This window comes from Caretta caretta, chromosome 16, assembly GCF_965140235.1.
Source record: "Caretta caretta isolate rCarCar2 chromosome 16, rCarCar1.hap1, whole genome shotgun sequence".
Taxonomy (NCBI): domain Eukaryota; kingdom Metazoa; phylum Chordata; order Testudines; family Cheloniidae; genus Caretta; species Caretta caretta.
Window position 1 is genome coordinate 21,542,141 of NC_134221.1, and position 23,723 is coordinate 21,565,863.

The 23,723-nt window shown below is 44.9% G+C and overlaps 1 protein-coding gene across 17 annotated transcripts in view; it reads left to right on the top strand.

The window, feature by feature from the left end:
- The window catches only part of DAB2IP (DAB2 interacting protein), a 347,539-nt gene that overhangs the window by 128,173 nt on the left and 195,643 nt on the right, over positions 1-23,723 (top strand). Inside the window, exon 1 of one of the 17 annotated variants that reach the window (XM_048823311.2) lies at positions 16,095-16,213. The exons of the other annotated variants lie outside the window; for them this stretch is intronic. The gene's annotated coding sequence lies outside the window, so the exon portion shown is untranslated. Of the gene's footprint in view, positions 1-16,094; positions 16,214-23,723 lie in introns of those variants that run through there. 17 annotated transcript variants of the gene reach the window in all.

The window sequence follows — 23,723 nt, forward strand, 5'->3', positions numbered from 1 at the left end:
TTTTATAATCTGTGGTGTAAGTAACAGGGAAAGAATCTTATTAAAAAATGCATCAGGTGATTGATTTGAATCTTGCCACGTACCTGTAAAATTCTAGAAAGTAAACTTCTGGTTTCTTGCAGCTCTGGGAGCACTGGCCTCCAGCACGGTTCAGGGTATGTGGAACTGTCAGATTTCAGCACCGGGCTGCTGCTGAATCCCATGGGGCTTGCAGTTGTCCAAAGGAAGCTTTCACAGAAAGGAAAAGACCCTAGGGCATACTGATGGAGCCAGCTTAATTCACAGAACAGGGCCTATATTTTTAAAACATTAGTAACCCCTTGTTGTGGGGGGCCGGAGATGTATGTATGTTGATTTGGGGATGACATCCCTGGAGTCTGGCTTGTGGGGATTGAAAGTGGCTCAGCACTGTTAGCATCTAGTGGCTGTTTGGTGGTCTACATCAAATGAGTTAACAGTCTCGGGTCAGTGCCTGCTGGATAGGGATCCACATCACATGCTAACAGACCTGTAGGCTGGCTTATTTATCTGCAGCTCTGGAAGCCTCAGCCCTGAGGCTAAAAGGAGAAAGGTCATGTTCACCAATCTGCCCGCTCCCACCCACCAGTTGGGGTTGAAACTCATTGCGGAGGACAACGTGTGACTCTTGGTTTGCTGCTTTCTCTGCTGTTTGGTTGATGGATTCACAGGGCTTCAGTCACATTTGTCTGTTTAAATTTTTTCTCACAACTGATTTGGCTTGAAAGCATCATGTGTGTATATATTACTGGTTTGGACTTTATTTTGTTTGACCATAACAAATGGAATCAAAGCAATCACTCTCTATCTAACCTATGAGCCCGCATCCTCAAAGGAAAGCTGCACAACGCTTTCAAAAGACAAGCCTGGGAGCTTAAATACATAACTCTGCTGGACACTAACAATCATGGTTTGAACAGACACTGAGTTTGATTTATTTCAATAATCTGGAACCCACTAGCCCCCTCCTTCTTGTCCTGTGACTGCAGAGGTGTTAACGGACCACTCTACCTTGAATGGTTTCAGAGTAGCAGCTGTGTTCATCTGTATCTGCAAGAAGAAAAGGAGTACTTGTGGCACCTTAGATGCTCAAATAAATTGGTTAGTCTCTAAGGTGCCACAAGTACTCCTTTTTCTTTCTAGCTTGAATGGTCCCTTACAATATATGTTAACTACTTATGCTAAACAATCTGTTCCACCTTGCATTTTGCTGGGACTCTGGGAGTTCCTTTCCCAGACCTGCCGGAGAGCTCTGTGTGTCTCGAAAGTCTGCCACTCTCCCCAGCAGAAGTTGGTCTGATAAAAGATGTTACCTCCCCCTCGTCCCCTTTTCTCTCTAAATGTCATCTAGTCATGTGCACTTGTACCTCCGCTGCCACTGATTGTTAGTTCTGTGATCAATTCCTCTTTATCTGTCAAGACGAGGTCTCCTATGGCATTCCTCTGTGTTGAATGCATCACTGTTTGAGTTCGGAAATTGTCATCTATAATGTTAAGAAATTCCAAGGATGTTTTAATACTGGCCGCATGAGACCTGCAGCATGTGTCATGCAGACTGAGTCTCTCCCCTTCTCCCCCCCTCCCCCCCGATTACACAGCTTTTCCCCCCTACACATTATAGATATTCATTGAAGAAGCTCATCGTCCTGTTCCCTAGTGTGATTTGGTGGTCTGTAGCAGACACCAACCAGTGCCCTGTCTTGTGCTTGTTTTCTATTGTTCCATGATTTAAGGTACGACATTGATCCGTCTATTACACCCCCGGTCCTGCTGAGATGGATTGTTCAGACAAATCGGAGGTGTGTGGACTGCGAGGCTGGGGCTGGGCAGCAGCCCCCATCTGCAGAAGTTTGAGCTTTTGGAATGTCAGCAAAAGATCGATGAATGGACGTGGCTGATCCAGGCCTGTGGGGCTATAAAACTGCAGTGTGGATGGTTCAGGTTCAGGCTACAGCCTAGGCTCTGAAACCCTACAAGGAGAGAGGGTCTCAGATCCCTGACTCTAGTCTGAGCCCAAATGTCTTCATTGCTATTTTAGCCCCGCAGCCTGAGCCAAAAAGCCTCGACCACAAAGGTGATGCCCACACAAAAGCCTGGGGCAACTGACCTTTGTGTGGGCATCACCTTTGGGGCTGAATGTTTGTTTTGTCTCCTGCAGGGAGATCAAAGGCTGGAATCCATCCAGAAGAACCCAGTAGAAGAACTCAGTAGCCTGCACTCTGCTCTCTCCTGGAAAGTCATCGGCTATGGGCAGATGCCGGGGAGAGGATCTTGTGCTGCTCCGATGACATTTGTCCATCCGCCTTCAAACACCTCCCCTCCCCCACCCCCTTGTCAAAACTGTTACAGCCATGCCAGAAATACCAGCTGTTGCTGATAAATTACTTTTCAATGGAAAGAGTCCATGGGGAGAGTATTTCAAAGTTAGGGTATCAGTAGGGCTAATAGGAAGTGTTAGTTCACATTTCACTCTTTTGATCAGTGTGTATTGAATCATAATCCACAATAATATTATTTGGCACTTCTGTGGCACCTTTCATCCAAGGCTCTCAAAGTGCTTTGCAAGACGAATGAATTCAGCCTTACCACTCTGATGAGATTGTTAAACAAAGTTATATGTATTTTACAGATGGGGAAACTGAGGCACAGAGACTTTCCCCACGGTCATGCAAACTGTCTGTGGAAGAGCTGGGACTCGATATCAAGGCTTGCAGATGCCTGTTTTAACCAGGAGAACTAATTTACACAGTGATTTGAAAATTAATTAAAACGGGAAAAACTCTCCCAGAGAATAGGATTTTTTTTTTATTTTTGTGATGGTTCTCGGTTTATTATGCGCTTCATTTGTATCCGGTCTGATATTCTTTTTGACTTCCAAAGCTGCAGGGGATGTTTAATTCCCCTCCAAACCATACCAATCCCCTCCCCCAAATACCAATTCATTGACATGTTTTTAAATGTCCTAACAATAATTTGATTCATATCCGGGTTTTTGTAAACACGTGGTTTCATTTCCAAACTATAATTTAAGTGGTTTTGTTCTCTCTTGCTCTTTCTTTCTCTCTCTCTCTTTCCATTCAAACTTGAAAGAAAGAAAAATGAAACCTTTCTTTCTATGTTGATGGGATTTTACACTTTTCCCTTGCAGTCCTGGAAACCCAAAAGCAACCACTTTAAGTAATGCATGAGAACCAGAAAGTGAAACTGCCCAGGCTAGTTTCATTTCTATAAGGTAAATGAAGTGCAAAAAGTAAACAAATAACATGAATGTTGATTTCTTCAAACTGAAAGCGTTTCAATATCCTATAATATCAACTGGATATTGTCCCTTTACCAATAATCAAGAAATAAAGTTTAAAGAATTATTCAGAAAACATCAGCGGCACAGTAAGGTCATCCGCTTCCTTGGCAACACTTTATAGCAGTGACATGTTTTCTGAAGACCTTTTTGAAGTCCTGTTGGATGGATTCGGTAACTTGCGAAGCCCTCAGTCTCTGAACTTTTCCCATTAGGAAAGAGTTTATTTTTCCCTCACGTTCCTATTAGTTGGGGCGTACGCTGAACTGCCGCCTTTGCTACAGCAGTCACTGGTAGTTCTGGCTGAGGACACCGCTTGGCTGTACTTTTCATGCTGAATCTAAAGATGATGCCTGTTGTCTGTATCTAAATTCTAAACCTGTTCCTGCCATACTAAGACTGAACACTTGTCTTTCTAACAGCAGCAATTGCATCATGTCATAGGCTGTGATCTCTTTGACTTTCATTGGGTAAGGTGGCTAATGCTGGGTCTGTCCGCTCTTAGGAAAGTCCGGGCTCTGCAGCAAACGATAGTGGAAGGGGAGCTCTTCCCTTGAAGAGCATGTCTACGCTGTGATTGCAGCAGGCATAGGCATGCCTGAGTTAGCTTTGATCTAGCTAGCTTGCTAAAAATAACAGGGAAGCCCTGATGGAATTGGCTGCCTCTCCGAATACATACCAAGTATCCCATGCTACCACCCATGCAGCTGCACTGATATTTTGAGAGAGCTAGCCCGAGCAAAGCTAGCTCAGATGTGTCTACGCGTGTTGCAATCACACCTCCTGACTGCAGTGAAGACATACCTTGAGTCAGTACTGATCCAGGGTCCTAGCTCTAGGCCACTATGATGCTGGAAGTGTCATAAAACTTGACCCACTTCCTAAGCATTCATGATCACGTCAGGCCCTGCAGCACTTTCCCCATGTCTAGGGCTGCAAAGTTAAAGCATCACCAGCACCTGAGTGGTCTTTTTCTGGTCGTCTTCCCTCCAGATCCCAATGGAACTGGTGCTCCTTAGCTTGGGAGATGTGGGGAGACCTTATCTCCAAGTGGTGACACTGCTGAGGCAAACCCAGCACATTTATTTGAGGCAGTGGGCCCAGTTCTGATCACTTACCCAGGTTTTGCACTAGTGTAACTCTAATGACTTCAATGGTGTTACTCCAGATTTACATGGGAATTGGGCCCAGTGTCTCCTAAACACCAAGGAAAGGCCAGACAGATCCTTTTCACTCAGTTCCTTTAGCACTCCCAGTCGAGTAACTTTTTATTGCGCCTTCGTGTGTGTGTATGCATTAAAGTGACATTGATTTCTGCATACTATTTCGAACTCCAGTTGCCATGGGAACAGGATTCACTTTCCCCTTTATACTGTGTCTTTCCCCAGCTCTGCCCTCTGAAGATGCGAGCTGTATTTCTCCTCCTCTCCCTTTTTTCTAGAGAGCACAGATAATGGTGGCTGAGACATCAGGGATAATTTGACAAAACGATGATACGAGCCGTAATGCCTTTGGTGATGCACTCGTGTGGGCCCTGGAGCTCTGCCAGCAGTCAGCCTGTCTGTATCTTGCTCCATAATTACAATGGGTCATATCTTACCTGTGACATTCTTCACAACATGAAGGAAATTAGTTCAGACACTAATCACGTCTTTATTTCCCAAATATCTCTGAAGTGATGTATGCCACCTATTGTGCTAAATGCAACCCTGCAGCCCAGATCTCTGGATTGCATCTGTCTGTTTCTAGCCATAGGAGAGGCACTTGGCCTTTCCCATTGCTAGAGCCAACCACGTCCTAAAGCCTTTACTTGCAATCCTTGGGAGCTGTGACCAAATTAAGACTTCAGGCTGCAGTGGTTATGGTTAGGGAAAACCTGTGCAGGTCCATGTCAAACTCCAGAGAGCCTCCGGAGGTTCTTGGTGACTGTCCCTTCACCTTGCCGCTTTGGGAGAGCGATTAGCGCCTGCGGTACTTGACAGCCTGCTCATGCCACAGATTGTTTTTTTAGGTACTCTAGTGGCAGGCAGTGCCCAGGGCCAGTTTGTACGGACATGGGGGCTGTGGGCATGGGCGGAGACCAGGGCCAGGTTTATTTCTTCATAGTGTTAGATGATGATAGATTATACGGTTTAGATTGTAAACTCTTTAGGTAGAGACCTTGTGTTCTGACCTGGCTGGGAAGCAGCATATGCACCTGTGGTCAGCGCGCTAGCTTGGGAGTTGGTAGACCCAGGGTCAATTTCCTGCTCTATCACAGACTTCCTTTATGACCTCGTGCCTCAGTTTCCCCTCTGTAAACTGAGGATGATCGTACTTGGACACTATAGTACAGGGGCCATATTTAGACAGTGATAATTCGCACTTCATCCTAGAATCTCAAAGTACTTTACAAGTATTAATTAAACCTCCCACTGATCCTGTGAAGTAGCAGAAGTAGCATCCCTATTTTACAGAGAGGGAAAACCGAGGTATAATGAAAGCCTTCTAATCAGTAAGATAGCCAGCTCTCACTGATGACAGCGAGGGCCATTTTCCCATGGTGGTTTTCTGATTGCAGCCTGACTTTAAATGCAGCTCTCTTTGATAATTAGCCAGTGAGTCGAGAACAGTTAAGATAAAAATAAATGAAAGGTAAATCACCTTGACAGATTTGAGTTTCCTGCTGGGTAACAAAATCCTGCTTTAAATGTATCAAATCCACTGCTAATGATTAGGTAGAATATAATCACTGCCGAAACCTAACAGTCTCTGCATCTCCTCCTACCCCTCTCAAAATCTCTGCTGTTGTTTTGCAGAGATTAAAAAGAGCAATAACTCCATTTCAGTTTTCTAATATTTTGGGAGCTAGTGGGAAAATCTGGTCACTGTGTGTAGTGGATCTTCCTTATACCACTTGCAAGCTTTCAAAGTGAATGTCTTGGATAACATAATTAATTGAAAAGAAAATTGTAGTTATTATGGCTTATTGTTGACTCACAGTACACTCGTCCTTACCCTAACCAGGAGGAGGTGATAGAGGAGACGATACAAGGGTCAAACACAGAGCAAAGTTAGGAGAAAAGGGGGAAAAGCAGGTAGAATGCAGGGTCGGAGTTAGTTTTTATTTGCATTTAAATGACTTATTAGATTTAAATATTTGTGGTTCAAGTGTGAAAGTGTATCATGAGCTTTCCTATATTAATTTGTGTGTGTGTATCTCTAGATCTGATATGTATGGTAATGTGCATATATGTTGTCCATACATATTTCTTGTTCCCTACCCTTGTTTTAACTATGGCTGGAGCTATCTATTTTATGGATTTGCAAAACCACTTGGAGCTTTTGCACTTTTTATTCCTATCATTTAAAACCAATAGGTTTCCCCCCTGCCCCCAGATTGGGGTTTTTGTTTTTGTTTTTAATTTAAAAAACCCAAATTTCCCTACCCAGTCAGTAGCCTGTGCTGTGTGGTGTAAAAGCTAGGAGGCTAGCATACCCTGTATGTGTTATATGTACTATATTTGTTCTTTCATTGGAATTTTTCTTTCCCCTTCTCTGCTCTTTTTTTCAAAGTCTCTTCTAAGCAGAATGTGACTTAACTGACATTTGGATTGAACTATTCAGTGATTTTTAGTATTGCCTTGAAATCACTCCTCTGAGTTCTCCATGTCTAATAAGTATTTTCATGATGTCTGGCCAGGATTAAGTGCCGGGAAAGGTAGATAGTTGGAGATGTACAGGGCTGCTATTCTGTCTGAATTACATGGAGTTCACCTTACCTTTGCGACAGTTAACATTTTTGTTTGATTGGAAATTAGCTGAAACACTAATATTTCAATTTGATTTTCATAAATCTGGCAAATGTGTTTGGAGCCACCAGCATCTGTCTGAGAATTGAGCTTCCCATTTGAATGAGGAACTTTTACTGCAAAATTGCATAACCATGATCCCTTGCATACAGAGGATGACAATACTGCTTTCTAAAATGTACGGTCCTAGCAGCTGCTTTTGTACCAATCGTGTTACTAAAAAGCACAGAGGATTTGTCAATAAAAGTCAAACAATTAAAGTGCTGGTGCTGCCCTATAAACTTGAAATCAGTTGGCAAGACCGTAAAAGTGTGGGTCCCGGTCCCACTCTTACATTTTCAAGACAGAACTGGGCAGGAAGTAGCCTGATGACTAGATATAGCATGAAATCTGCATGCTGTTCAGACCATAAATCAAGACAGAGGAAGAGCCTATAAAATGTGCTCCTGAAACGTTTTCTTTTTTTGTCATACAGTGAAAGTGGACTTTAAAGGAGAACATTCATGTAAACAGATTTATGGAGACAGTCCTCTTGTCTCCCGTATGGGTTTTATTGCACAGTTTGTGGAGTTCCGTGTATCCAGGCTTGGAAAGATTAGATTTTTATCAGTAAATGTTGATAAACATCGATACACGGATAGACCATGCCTAAAATGCTGCAGCTGCACCATTGTCATATTTTAGTATAGACACTACAGGAATGGGAGGGGTTTCCCGTCGCTGGAGGTAATCCACCTCCCCAAGAGACAGTAGCTAGGTCAACGGAAGAATTCTTCCATCAACCTAGCACTATCTATACCAGGAGTGAGGTCGGCTTAACTGTGTCGCTCAGGGGTGTGGATTTTTCACTGCCCGAGAGACGTAGCTCTTGGTGTAGACCACCCTCAGAATAGTGCTGCTTGAGAACTTCTTAGAGTCAAAATCTAGTGATTTAGTCTTGAATTAGGCTTGTTACAAATGGACTAACAAAAGCATTGTAGAAATAGGTACGATTGTTGATTTAAAGATATTTACTATGTACACTTTGACATGTGGTGTTAATTGGTGCTAACTGTTTATAAAGCTTTAACTTTTTGGATTAGATCTTTAAATAATTGCTCCCCTCTGCAATTTCGTGCACCTGTGGAAATATAAATAGAGAAAAAATCTAAAAAAGACTTACCAACGAATGTTGATGTTATCCATCAAAATATAAAAATTGAATTCTGCCAAGGCTATGTAGATAACGTCTGGTGACCATTTTTGTAAGTGGCGGTGTTGTCTAGTTAATAGTGCCCCAGACTGAGAACCAAGCAGTCATGAGTTATAAAGCTGGCTCTGCTGCCAACCTGCTGTGTAGCCTTGGGAAAGTCATTTAACCTCTGTATGATTCAGTTACGCAGGGATAATATTTATCCACCACACAAGGTTATTGTGAGCCTTGATTAGCTTACATTGGCACGTTGCTTTGAGAGGTGCATTGCTACATGAGTGCAACATATTTGTTGTTGAATCCTAGAACTATAAATACAGGAAGAACCTAGTAACTCACCCAGCCCATTCCCCTGGGGCCAGCACAGGGCTGTTCTTCACAGTGCTTTGCCAATCTCAGTTTAAATGTCCCAAACGATGGGACGTCCCTTGGGAGACTGTCCCACAGCTTCATACGTTGTGACTCTGTTTGTTTTAGAGGAGATGGCACACTCTCCATGGCTTGCTACCACAGGTTTGACAATGACCTTGAGTGTCTTGCAGCTGCACGTCTTTGATATTAGAGGTTGCTTCCATCTAAGGAAAGTGTGAAGACAAAGAATTTCTCTTTGATGCTTTGGGTCTCTCTGTCTGATAAGCAGAGATGGCTGCCCTAACTGAAAGCCAAAGCTTCATTCACAAACTGCAAATGTATCCGTGCTATCAGAGATCATCACCTGTAGTGTCAGAGAAGAATTGCCCTCCCCCTAATGCAAGACATTGCATGCCAGGTACTTTCTGGGTAGAAGTTCCCTCTCCTTTCTCTGAAGGGTTGTTTTTTGACCACTGCCAGAAGCAGGACCCAAGGCTAGATGGCCCAGTGGTCTGTTTCAGTATGGCAGTTCAGATTTCATTATGCTAAATAAAGATTAGGAGGCGGTACGATCCTGTGCTAGAAATGGACTCCCAATTTTTGTCCCCCTCTCCCAGAAATCCTGCCTCTCCTCGTTCAAACCCAGTTTCTTTCACTCCACCGTCCTAGAGTGATCACCTCTAAAACGCTGTCTGTGCACCCGCCCATGCTTGACCTCTCTCGTTTCCATCTTTGTTAGATGGAAAGCTTGCTGTGGGGTGGATCTGTTCATTGTCTTTTGAAAAGCATGTGCATTTCTGGCATTAAGAATTCAGCTGGTTTTGTTGTGTTGGAAAGAAAACATATTTTTTTTGTTTCAGTAAAGATGGTGAAGGGAGGAATTCTTCATTTGGAAGGGACAGTGTATCTGACTGTTGATGGTCTTGACCCTGTGGTGAGGGGTCTGGTGTACCTGGAGAGGGTTCAGGGTTCATTAGCCAACTGTAACCAAGAATATGTTATAACAGCACAACTTTTGAAAGGCTCTGTGCTGCTTAGTCTTGAGTGGGCACCTGCGCGGTGGGGGTCAGGCTGTCTGTAGCCACATGCCTGGGTTGAGTTACTTATCACAGCAAGCAAGACAGTTTAAATGGTTAGATCATGGAAACTTGTGCACTAGCTTTAAGTATTAGGAGCAGATAGGTGGTTTCCCTTGGATGCCCTCTATAAAGAGTCTGAGTGATAGAAACCATTAATCTTTGTAGAGTTTGGTTGCTGGTCGTGTCTGAGAGGGATCACCAAGAATCCAAATACACTTTGCTACCATGTCCTATAAATTCTTTATTTTATCTTCAGTGAAATCACAACTACATTTTAAAAGCAGAACGGACGTAATGATTTACAGCTGATATCAAGTGCTTAAGTCATTATTCTGCTACAGAAAGTATTGTAGAAGTTTAGATTTATAGGAGTGTGAATAATTTTCTGTCAGATGGGGATTATCCCTTTTAATCTAAAAGGCACTCATTCTCTCTTTGAGGTTTCAAAGACATTTGTCTGATTGGAATCTATTGCTCTCCATTGTAAAATCTCTTGTGTATACAGGGCATAGGATACTGTAAATGTGAACTTATTAGATTTATTGAAAGTCAAATACTCCAAACTCTTAATGTCATAAACAGTTGAATCCTGTGAACACTATGGGGTATGTTTTAGCTGCATATCTCTTGGATTTGAGGGCTTTAGCTGAAGGTCTGTAGTTATAAAGGTCTTGTGGGGCTAATCCTTTGAGGACATTTCTTGAAAACATGGATGGAAAATTGTAGAATTTCTTAGGAGTCAAGTAATTGGTTTTCTCCCTGTTGCCTTTTATCCTGGGCTGGATGTTTGCTTGAAAAAAACCCATGCCTTTCCCAGTGATATGATGTAGAATAGGCCTATAACGGAGCTAAAACCTTTGAGATGCTGAGTCAGTGCAGCTATTCTTTACACAAAGCCAGATTTTCAGTGGGCCTTTACAACGGTCTCCAAATAATTTGGAGGCACATGTACTTTTACAAGAACATGAATCCCCTTTTATGAACGCAACCCAGGTAATTTCACAGCCCACGTGGTTCCCCCTTGCGGGAATAAATGCAGGGTTTTATGCAGGCTGCGGTCTCTCTTTTAGAGGCACAGGTGATCTAAACTGTGGTATCGAGAGTGTATGTCAGGAAGATGCTGATGGAATGCTAGCTGGGAATATTGGCTTGGAAATGTTTTGATTTCTTCATGGCACATAAGAGACCATCCACCCCATCCTATTTCTTGGTCTCTCAGTTGTAAGTTCCAGTAGGGCTGACTTTTCTGCAAGTTGTTATAAATTTAATATAAATTGTTAAAGTTAGTGCTTGAGGGAAAACCACTGTGAGCCCAACAAGGGTGAACTCCTGAGCTTCATGTAATAGTGCTCTCTCTGCCTGTCTTGCTGATGGGGGTTGCCAGGTATCTGGTTTTTTACCAGAATGCCTGGTCGAAAAGGGACCTAAGTGGCTCTGATTGGCACCACTGACTGGGCCGTTAAAAGTCCGGTTGGCGGCGCAGCGGGGGCCCAGGGCTAAGGCAAGCTCCCTGCCTGCCCTAGCTCCATGTAGCTCCCAGAAACGGCCACCAGATCCCTGCGGCCCCTAGATGCTGGGCTGGGCAGTGAAGTGCCACACGCTGCCCTTGCCCCAGGTACCGACTCCACAGCTCCCAATGGGAGCTGCAGTGGGCAGTGCCTGCGGGTGCGAAGGCAACAAGCACTGCTCAGAGCCACCTGGCCACCCATTCACCCAGAGGCCACAGGGACCTGGCAGTCGCTTCCTCAGAGCCGGGGTAAGCACTGCTGGGATCCTGCACCCCAAACCCCTGGCCCAGCCTGGAGCTGCCTCCTGCACCCCAAGCCCCTCATTTCTGGCCCCAGCCCAGAGCCCCTACCCCCTCCCACAACCCAACCTCCTGCCCCAGCCCAGTGAAAGCCTGCTTCAGTCACTAAGGAGCTTCACGCCTCACTCCTTTGGCTTTCTCTTCGCAGACAGCGGGGAAGAATGACCTTTTTCAGAGCCCAGAGGATTGGCTCTTCCCTGGGTGTGCTCAGCACTGCGTGTGGGCAGCCGTTGGCAGTGGCACCTGTCCCAACAGCACCCGTTACTGGGCGCTGCAGAGGAAGGTGTGAGCTGCCACAAAATGTGTGACTGCGTGACTCTGTGCTAGGGTAAGGGCAGATTCCTTTTGGCGGGGTGCTGACCGATTAATACCATGTAGTATGAGGATGGTGAACTCTGTCTAATCTGTCTCTGGTAGTTCTAACATACCTGTTACCATGATCACTCCACCTAGCCAGTGTACTGGTAGGTGCTGTCCTTATTCATAGTTTACTAATCTGTTTGCTTCCATCTCCTGCCGCAGCAAATTCCATAGACTGTTACTGTGTGTGTGTTTTCTGATTATCCTTTTTAAACAGCTGCCCCTTTTTCTTGCATTAGCGTGGAGGCTTCATAGCCAGGTTGTATCTTTTTTTTTTTTTAACGTTAAACTTTGTATTAAAGAAACTGAGTAGCACCAGCTAGAACTGAGCATCGTGTCAGCAGGATCAGGATCTATCCAGCTTCCCCTAACAGATTTCTGCCAAGGCACCTCACTCCTGACCTTCAGCATCTCCTGGTGTTCTGTTTCTGAGCCCCTACATTCTCCCATAATGTACATGAAACTTCTGCTTTTCCAGTCTTAACTGTCAATCATGCGAGACTGCGCAGTGCTTTCTGCGAGGTGACCAAATGCCTGTTGGGGGCTACAGTGAAACCATGACACTCACTTTTAGCCTGTGACTCAAGCCAAGGTATTAATCTCTATGGGCCACATTCATTGTTGGCGTAAAAGCAGGTACAGCTCCACTTGCTTCAATGGAGTTTCTTTGAGTCATAAATTCTAAGACTGGAAGGGACCCCTATGATCAGTCTGACCTGCATAATACAGGCCATAGAACGTCTCCTTGAACTAGTGCATGCAGCTGCTTAAGTCCGATGCTTTGCCTAACCAGCAAGAGCAGTAACTGCATCCTCTGTCTCCTCCATTCATGGCTCTTATACAAGTGCTGTTTTCTCGTAACAACGACCTGTCTCAGTCAAATGCGTCTCAGTGACCTATCTGATTCCAGTCACATAAGGCAGCTCACCAATCCTTTGGCAGCTTTTTTCAGGCCTTCCTTTACCACACCCCATGGCAATCTGTTCCACAGAGCGTCACTGCTGCCATCTGTGTGCCCCAAGAATGGGCAGTGGTGCGGGCGTGGCACTTTGGCATGATGGACCTTTGCAACTCCCCTCTTACACCTTGCTTTCTGCATTGTCCATTTGCAATTGAAATTGAAAGTCTAGTAATTGGATCCCTGTACGGTGCTTCCTTTTGGGCTGAAGACAATTTCATCTGAAGAGATGTCTGGTTACATGTAATAGACCAAATCTCCTGGAGGAAATGTTCCCTTACTGCTTATTTACTATTCTGCTCGAACATGTTCTGTCTCCTGGTGTTTTGTTTGTATCGGGAGAAGCCTGGGAATTGTGACTGGTCAGTTTCAGTGTGCCAAACTTTACCTCATAGCAAGGGAATATCCTGATTCTTGGGAAAAGTTGTAAGATTGTCATTTGGAATCAACACTTGCTGATTGACAGCTCCAGGCTTGCGGTGCAGGAAAGGAAGCTGTTTTGTTTGCATTTTGTGCCTGCTTTCCCCTTTTGGAACGAACTGTGTGGCTCTAGGGTGCAGGAAAAGTCCCAGGTTAAGAGGCCTGTGGTCTGTTTTTTCCCACATGATGGAGACACCAGCCTGCTTCTCCCTGCCAGTTAACTGCAGCTCTAATCTAGAGGGACCCATCTGGAGGGATGAGAGGTTTATTTGGTCTCCTACTTAGAATCTCAAACTCCACTCAATAACAGTTGGATTAGTAACCGCCTTTAGGGTGCGTCTGCATGGCAGTCAGAGGCGTTACTGCAGCGTGTGTAGACATACCCGAGTTAGCTTTGATCTAGCTCGCTCCAAGAGTGATGGCAGCGAAGCTGCTGCAGCGTGGGCTGCACAAGCCTGTCGGGGACCTTGTGAGCTGCTGCTGCTGCAGGTATTATTTGAGCTGGCTAGATCAGAGCTAGCTGGGGGATGTCTGCAGTCCTACCTCGCCCTGCAGCGGAGACAGACCCTCAGGGGCTCCTGACGTGGCCTGGCTTTGAGGGGTACGTCTACAACGTCTTTATTATTTCCATAGCACCAGCTGCTGTCGGTGCCTTATAGACGAGTAAGAAGAGCAAGCTCCTGCCTCAAATAGATACAAAGAGAACCTGGACCAAGGGCAGAGACAAGGATACCAGCGCGATCAAGGGGCAGCGATAGCAGAGGTGGGATGAAGTTCAGCACCTGTCGTGGCCATGCCATTGCTTTGCTTGGATTTCTGTTTGTTGGCGATGATTTGTTTTTAAAGGAGTAAAAATATTCAGGGCCCTGATTTCATGCCAGTTCGCCAAGGAAAGCGCTAAGGAGTGCAGTGCTCTGAATCCCCACTCTGCTGGCTCTGTGGAACGGAAGAAGAGACCCAAAGCTGCTAACGTGGGCCTGATTGTGAAAGGTGATCTGCATGCTCCTTTTGACTTTGGGGTGGGGGAGATGGTGCTCAGCACCTCAGAAGAGGCACTCAGCATCTCACCAGGATCAAGCCCCTGTAGTCACCAGAAAGTGACGTGGTGTGCGTGTTGAGAGCTCAGCTCATCTAGCACCAAAGATGATGAGTCACAGCAGCAAAAAGTTTGACAAAGGAGTTTCTTCTTTGTGAGAACCAGCACACTGTGTCTGTGAAGAGGCTGTTTCGCCCTGGCATGGTACTTTCCTGGGCGATACCTTCTCTGATTGCTCTTCATTTCTGTTCTTCAAGGTCACTCTCATAGTAGTTCCTGCATCGTTCATTGCTGATTGCCCAATTACCCTGCTCCTACCTTCCTTGGGAATATTTCTCTGCCTTGTGCGGCTGTGAAATGTTGGCAGTATGCTAATCGTGGACCAGAGAGCAAACAGTGCAGGGCAGGGTTGTTTTTGTTTCAACAGAAGAACAGAAGAGGCCAAATTGAAGACCCAGGTGATCCCTCCCTAGTGAGTGCCTCAGGATGCAGTCCGCACTCTGTCTGCTCCCAGCAGGATCTTTCTCTGTCGATCCAGATTCTTGTATTGCCACCGCTCCTCAGGGTGTATGAACACCTCCGCTGTGTAACTGAGCAGCCCTTCAGCACTACCCAAGGAGTGCAGCCATGGACTTGATTGCTCCAGTATAGGGCCTTGGCTTGCCTGAACTTTTCACAGTGACCCGCACCTTCCTGGAGGAAAGATGAAGAGCACAGAGCACACTTAGCTTGTCCAATCCATGACTAGTATGAGGTGTGACAGCTGAGTGTGAGTACTTAGGAGGTGGCCAGGCCAAGGCAAGAGGGGCATTATTTCCCAATGCAGAGGGAAAGGTGCAATGGAATGAAATTGAGCAGAGGAACATTTAGGCTGAGGATCAAGAAAAGTCCCTGGGGGAGGGTGAATGTACTGGTAGGAATATATTTTATTTATTTGGTGAATGCAGTCAGTCAAGCCAAGCCACAGTGTTCTTATCTATGATGTTCAAGGCACGAAGACCTCCGGGAAGTGGAGTCATTTTGGAGTCCTCAACAATGTGTGTCATGGTTTGTGGCAGGGAGAGCCTGTTTAAAGGGGAGTCCTCTCCCTAAGGTGCAGTGGAACACCTAGGCCTGGGACACTTAAAGCAGGATGGAGCAGAGCACTGGAGAATAGGCTGTAAACCGCAACCACGCCTTAGCTGGAGGTGGACAGGGACAAAATGTGACCTGCTAGAGTTTTTCTTTCTCTTTCCTGTGTGATTGAATGATACTTGCCTGCATTAAAATCCCCAGCCTCCTGATTAACCCCTGCTCGTTCTCACTAAATGTTCCCAGTCTTGTGGTCCTGGCTAGACCCAAGCTGGCTCCTAGGTGCCTTTTCCTCCAATTTTTCCAATGGACTGATCTAAGTATTTCAATGACGGTGCAAATTGTATTAGTCTCTTGTCATACAAGGGCATTGTTGCTAGGCAACCTTTAACAAGCTGCACTGTTTCTTGCATTCTGTGACTGCTTTGTGGCCTGGCTCACAAATATACACGTCTGTGCACTCCCATGTTGTGTGTCAATGTCTGCCCAGGTGCTCTGCATGCCAGGGCCCACGCCTGGCAAGAGTGTGGAGTGATGGGTCTTTGACCTGCCATGATAAGCATCTGTCACTGGACACATGGAATGTTCCTGGAAATATTTTCTCATGCTATTGGCTTTCATCCTAAGCCCTCGTGTGTATGGGGGAGAGAGAGAGAGAGGCTTTCCTGGTCCCCTTTGGACACAGATATATTAACATTCCATGGATCATTGCAACTTGGTTCTGCATGGATGGACTCTGCTTGCCCTAGTCACCTGGCATAAGTGCCCCTCACTTCACATCAGATGGACATTCCTCTATGGGTTTACAGCGTGGCTGGGAATAGCAGCTGAGGTAGGTACATGAAAGCATGAAAAGATAAATCTGAGATCTTGCCACCCTCTTGCGTGTGTACAGGTTTTCTGCTTTCTGCAAGGGTTGTGCATATGGCTGTCTTAATAGATACACTAGTCATTTGACCAGGAGAAGTGTGTATTTTTCTCCTTTTGAGCTCTGATCCCTAATGCTCTGTTGACTTGTGAAGGGTTCTCCCCAGGACCCAGTGCCATACATGCTAGGCAGGCTCTCTCGATCAGCACGAGCCGGGCATTGTGATGCAATCTGAATCTGAGAGGTCCTCACCTGAGAAGTTTGCAAGGATAACTTGTAAGGTTAACTTCGTGGGAATTTTCATGTAGCTGGTGACACCTGGATTTCTCAGGTGAGGCTATGACTGATGTTTCTCTCTACACTATTCATTAATATGCCTATGCAAAAATGGCATATGCAGAGAATGCACACTCTCAGGCAGGTGACTCGACAGAGGCTGTCTGCTTTTTAAATTTATGAATTGAGCCCTTTGTCACTTCTGACAGGAATAGAATTGGATGACAGTGACAGGGGAACAGCTTTAACTTACAAGTTTAAATCGAAAGAGCCAACAGTAATAAATGATATATGATCTATTCAAAAGAGCATCCCCCAGATTCTAAACAAATATAAAGGCACTTGATCTCTGAAGGTTACTTCTATACATGAAATTCACTTGCTTACTTGTATCAATTAAAGGAGTCTGCTTTATGGCTTGCTTTTCCCCCCTCAGACTTGCAGGATAAACTTTTCACTCTTGAACTTTCTGTTGGTTTTATCTTTTATCTTTGTGCTCACTGGTGGAGTTGAATACAGACATGTTCTACAAGGCAATGGTGGAGTTGTATACTGGGTATCTTTGTCATGGTAACGAGGAAATACTGAATACTGCCCAGGAAAAAGCTTTCATTTTATTTCAAATTCTGAAGATCACAAAGATAACTCACTTGTTTGTCCATTGAAACTAATAATACTTTGCATTTCTCTAGCATCTTCCATCTGAGAATCTCCAGCTGCTTCACAACACAAATATTAATGAACTTGTCTTTGCAGCATCCAGACAGTTCTCCATAGTGCTGATTTTGTTTCCGTCTCGCTTTATAATACCAATATCCAGCACTAGAGGTTGGATGGTGTCATTTCAGTGAGTCACTGGTATCTCATGAAGGCTGCCACCTTCTGTTTCAGAAAATAAGATTTAACTTAAAAAGCAAACAAAACAGTTAAGTCTTTGGTCCTTATGCTTGTGAAGAAAACATTAATGTGATTCAAGCATAAACTGGAATGTTCACCTGAGTCTCCAGACAGCAACACGATAGCTCTAAAAAGTGTGAACTGCCTATATTCATTTCACATGCATGTTAACTCTGAAGTATAATGATGGCAATTACATGTCAGTATTTCATGGTTGATTGGTGTGCCAGAAAAGTGAAAGGAAATAATAATTTGAAGTTCTGTTGTGAGTGAGGTCTTGTTTTGGTGTCTCATGTGGGTGGAACTTGGTTTGAGCATGGAGCTTTTTTTTCCTCAGTAGAGTTTAGAAGAGTATCACCATTTTTTAGCTGTAATTTGATCGCTTCCTATCATGTATTTCAGTACCTTTTGCAAACATCATCCACTAATTTAGCTTCAAAGTAGGTTGTAAGAATACTTATTCCTATTTTATTATCATTTTGTATTGTGGTAGTACCAAGAGTCCCAGCCATGCCCCGAACCCTATTGTGCTAGGTGATGTACAAACCCAGAACAAAAAGATGGTCTACGCCCCAAACAACTTAAATCTTTGCAAGGAGCTGAGATACTCAGAGACCAAAGTGCCTGAACATAATATCAGGTTTCAGAGTAACAGCCGTGTTAGTCTGTATTCGCAAAAAGAAAAGGAGTACTTGTGGCACCTTAGAGACTAACCAATTTATTTGAGCATAAGCTTTTGTGAGCATCTGATGAAGTGAGCTGTAGCTCACGAAAGCTTATGCTCAAATAAATTGGTTAGTCTCTAAGTTGCCACAGGTACTCCTTTTCTTTTTTTGAACATAATATAAGTCTCCAGAATAAAATGAGACCCAGCCAGACTGAGAGTTGCCCATGGTCATACAAGAAGTCTGGCATTTCAAGGACTAGACCTTGGGCTCATTCTCTACCTTAACCACCAGATCATCCATTTTCCCTAGAAACTGGACATCATGAGGTACAAAATAATAATGACAGGTAATCATTTATTTAAGACTGGGATTTTTCTATTTGCATGTGACACTTCAGCTGTGGTTGGCAATTTTATTACTGTGAGTAGCTAACACATTACAGAAGATCTTTGAAAAATACGTAGCGAGGTTTTACTTGAAGTCAACCATGAAACTAACACCAAACTAGGAAAAAATAAATCCAGTGGTTTCTCTGAACATGTCAGTTTATTGTTTACTGTGTGTGTGGCTTTTGGATGGGATAGAGGTCCTGTGTGCTGTTGTAACGTTTGTGAGAGACAAGACGGGCTCCTGCCTGGAGTAGACAGCAGGTGTTGGCTCTCCTGGGCCTGAGGGGAGAAGAGGCTGTGTAGGCCCAGCTACGGACCAGCTGTAGAAATGTGGGAATCTACAAAAAAACTGCAGGGGCGATGCAGGCAAAGAGATATCACGTCGGTCAGCAGCAGTGCTGTGTGAAAGCCAAGGAACTGTGGCAGGTATACCACAAGGCTAGGGAGGCCAACAGTTGATCTGATGGTGAGCTGCAGACCAGCCTTTCTTAGCATGAGCTGCATGCCATGTTTTGTGGAGATCCCACCAGCACTCCGCAGACTGCTGTGGATACCTGGGAGGAGCCCTAGACCAAGATCCCTGCCTGAAGAGTGAGAAACAGGAGAAGGGGGGCTAGGGAGTCCAGCTATGCCACAAGCCAGGACCAGTTTGAGACTCCACCACGGTCTACCCAGTCATACCAGCTGAGCATGGAGGTGTTCAATGAAGGGGAAGGAAGCTCGGGTCAGAGTGTGCATGTGTTTTCCCTAACAATCTTTAAATTTAAAGATGGCGCCCAGCCCAACATGACACAGGTATCGACTTCTCATTGTTTTGGGGTTTTTTGGATGAGAAGAGGTTGCAGTACAAAAATGGAGGTAGAGTTGGTATCTACTTTCTGTTCCCCTTTAGGGTTAGGTGGGGTTTGGGGGAGCGGGTGGGCCTGTGCAGCCGTTCACATACATAGGGATGTCCCTTGTATCCTCCTGAGAGGTCTTGAAACTTTCACGGAGATATTCTACAATCCTCTCTTGAAGACGTCTAGGGGTAGCTGCCTTATTTCTTCCTCGGCAGTAGGATGCTTTCCCATGCCACACTGCGATGACATACAGGCCCGGCCGGTTTCGGGATGCTGGTAGCAGTTATGCACTCTGTGCCTTTTGTTACACTCAGGAGTGAGATTTCAGCTAAAAACACCACTGCCTGGGCAAAACAGTCAATATTCAGTGGCTCCCACATCCCTTGTGAAAGGAGAGCTCGGACTTGATGCTTGTCTTCCTAAATTTCTTCTCCTGCCTGTGGGGTCTTAACTGCTTATGAATAAGCTTTGTCCAAAGGTGTAGGGAGAAGGAACCCAGATCACATCCAGATTAACTGTCCTGTTTTGAAGTTTGCCTGTCTTGTTTTCAGAGGCGGGGCGGTGGATTCAGCAGCAGATAAGGGTAGCAGCCATTCCTCAAAGGAAACGTTTGTTTCTTTTTTCTCCTGTGTCGTCTTATCATTTCAATCTCCTGTCTGGATTAGGGCAGTTGTGTTCCAGAAGTGAGTCTGTGTTTAGGGAGACAAACCAAGAACAGCCAAGCCCCTTCCACTTGCAAAAGTTGAATTGCTTAGCTAGCAGGGAACCTGGACATCTTTTTATTTCTAGGCAATGGAGCACTGTGCCTGAGCTCCCTGTACAGGTGTTGGAACAGAGCAGCTCTCCGGGCAGCTTTGAGGTGGCGCTGCAGACTACATCTGGCCAGAGTGGCTGCCTCTGCCCCGAAAAAAAGATCACTTCTTGAGTGGAGGGAGCGTCCACAAGCTCTTAACCCTTTCACTGCTGCTTTGCAGGTCAAGCTGATGGAACTAGTTCATCTGGCAGCATTGGAAAGGTATTTCTTTGCTGTACCCGTTCATGTCCATCACCATTAAAGAGATTATTTATACACTAAATGCTACTTTTTTCCATCCTGACAAGGCCTGATAAGAGTCTAGGGCAGCAGCTGTGTTGGCTATGGAGGAAGTACTGTTCTGTCATGTGCTGAGCACTCTCAGCGCAGTGCAGGATAGGGCCCTGAGTTTGGCCATATGTACATCTTAAACAGAGCTTTCCATCCAGTTAAGAATTCCTCTAATAAAAGACCAGAAAGAGCATACCTAGGTGTCACGCAAGGGCAAGAAGTTTGGTGGTTTGGTGTGTGTGTTGAGGAAAGCCGGTTGGTATGTCATTATGGAAGGGGCTTGTTGGCACATCAGGCTAGTGCACTTGCCATTTGTCACTGGAGACATATGTTCAAATCCTGGCATACGTTTCTAGCAAATTGTCTCCTTGGGTCGGGGTGTGTGTGTCTCTCTCTCTCTCTCTTCCACTCTCTCCCTCCCTCCCTCCCTCCCTCCTTGAAGCCCCTCCCAACATCAGTGTAGCAGGTAATCTCCCTTCTGGAATAGCAGGAGTGTGCCACCAGGCTTGAGATGCATTGGCAGAGTGGTTGTGTGGGGAAATCCCTCTTTGCATAGCCCGTGCCGGGCTCTAGCTATGTCACCTGCCTGAAGTGCCAAGGAGGGAGACCAAGTCTTCGTTGTGCTGGAATTCTGCTGTCGATTTGTAAAGGGAAACTGCCAAAGAGGTGCATTGGCAGTTTTATGAAAACACTGAGCTCCTCTGGCCTTTCTGTAACGTCGGAGCTCAAGGAGTGCAAGTTGAGTTATGTTGAGGAGGGGACTTATACAGGTTGTCGTTTCTGATGACTTTCTAGTGTGGCTGTTTCTGGAGGAATCCTTTGTTCTCCTTCAGCTTTCTGTGGATTGTCATTTGTATTATAGCCCATTAAACTGTCTTTGTGCTTCTGAATATTTAATCTATTTAAGATAATAGCACAGTGTTTCCTATCATTTATTTATTAGTACTAAATGCTGCCCACACTGAGGTAGAAATAGACCCTGCTCCAAAATACTCTCAATCTAAGATTTATAAACCACATACAGAGGCCAGCAGAATACTCTATTCTAACCACTAGGGACTCTCAAGGAGATTGTAGCAAGACTGGAGTAGAGGAGTAGTGGTGCTGGAAGATGCAACTAGCATCCCCTGTAGAGAGCAGAGTTCAAATCTTGTCTATGGTCACCAGTGAAGATGAGATGGGTAGTCTTATTCTACTTGTTGTTATACCACAAAAGCATGGCAGACATGCCCAAGAAACCAATTCCTGTTTGTTCTCTTTTTTTTTCCTGGGGCAAGCCAGTTCCCCACTCTGGGTCTGTGTTACCCCATCTATAAAAATCAGAAATAATAGTTTCCCACTCTTGTGAAGTTCCTTATGTATGAACAACACACACTACGTAAGTTTACTGTGTTGTTATAATTTACCGGCATTAAAATCTCTGACATCTAATTCTCCCACTGAAGCTGGCAATGAAAACTGAAAATGGCACAGTGTGTTCTTCTGCTGGTGGCGATGAATGTTAAAACAATGGGGAACAGAAGGAATGTAATGTCTTATTGCAATCTTCAATTTTAATTTCCAAGCCCTGCTCGAAGCATCTAGCAATTGTCAAGATGTGAAATGTAAGATAGCGTGAGATGGCTGTGATCATTTGTTACAGAAAAATATGTTTGTTGTATTCTCAGTTCCCTGTCCAGAGTTAAAAGCTGTCACTGGATTTTAAAGAAGTGGCTTGATAAAGTTACGACATATAATATTTGTAGCTAGGCCTGCAGAGATAAAGGCAGTACAATCTCTTGCTTCTGGATTGAAGCCGGTTTGCCACAGGGGTTAGGGAAGAATGCAGAATTAGCCAGTTGCATTTTTCCCCTTTGACCTTCCTCCAAAGCATCATATATTGGCTATTGCCCATACTAGGAGACCAGACTTGATGGACTGAGGGTCTGATCTGGTATGGCAGAAACTACAGTATGTCCAAGAGAAGGTTACTGGATCTTTCGGTTGCCTTGGAGGAAATAATGGTACGGAGAGGCTATGTTGGTGTAGCGAAATGCTTCTCCCTCCCTTTCAGAGCCCAGATACCTCACTCAGGCCAGTGATTATACAACTAGATTTAGATTGCTGTGTGGGCTAACTTCCCTTGGCTTTTCTCTGAGGTGAATTTCACTCTGTTTGTGTTTAAAGTTGGGTAACACACAAAAAGTCTGTTTCTCTGTGTGCTGGACAGGCAAGAGACTGTAGAGTGACATAGCAAATATGGGGATGTCTAAGGCATGCATGAAAGGATAAGTGGTCTGGCAAGGCTATGAGGCAATAGATGAGGATATAACCTTTGAGACTTATTGTTTCGGGTTTTTTTAAAAAGACCCCCAGATTTGCTAGTGGGCTTCCTCTCGCTTCCCTGTTCCATAGAGAGGAAAATGCTATATTTTCCACAGCTACAGTGCTTTCTGAAAGGGCCCTTACTGTCTTGTACATTTCTCTTGTAGCATGACCTGGTGACATGTTCTGCTATGGATGGTCTAGATAATACTTAGTCCTGAGTGAAGGGGACTGGACTAGATGACCTCTCGAGATTGCTTCCAGTTGATTCTATCCCCATTCCAATGAAACAAGTGGTTCTGAAAAAATGACTTGGCCTGTGAATACAGGTTACATGCCTCATTCATGGGTGAAATGGCCTTTGGGTGAATCTGAGTCACCTTTACCTGTCTGAATGTCTCTCTTTTGATACAGTTGCAAACTAGGTAGTTGCTTGTGAATCAGAAGCCTGCACACACTGCTCCAGGCAGTCCTGATACCCCAGGAACATCTTATCTGACCCATTGACACTGTTTGGGAATGGGTGTTTTTCTGAGAATGGACAAATTGAAGGTCTGTGTTTCATTTAGCTATACTTGGTTCTTCTCACAAGTCTCTTCTTGAGAGAGAGACTATTTACACTATGCAGGAGTGCATTTGTTTATATTCAGGAGTCACCCAGAGAGACCTAGAACTGGTTCCCAGGATTGGTTGGAAAAGTGTAATAGGCTCGAGCCTGGCATGGCTGAACATGCTCCATGGGCCCCAGGTGGGGGTACTGCCCCAATTTACTTGCAAGTGAGGTTTCACTCTCTCGTATGTCAGAATACTGGTTTGGGCTAAGCATGTCACCACCACCTCAGTGAGGATAGGACTGAGAAGAGGCACATGCTAGATCTCAGCTTGTGAAATAACTGGCTATGACCATGTGTCCCAGAGAGTGGAATTGCTCTCTGGGCTCCTATGACCATGGTTTTGTTACTTTTAAATGTGTTGTTACCTTATGGCCACTATGCCAGTCCCCCTCAGCCCTTCTCC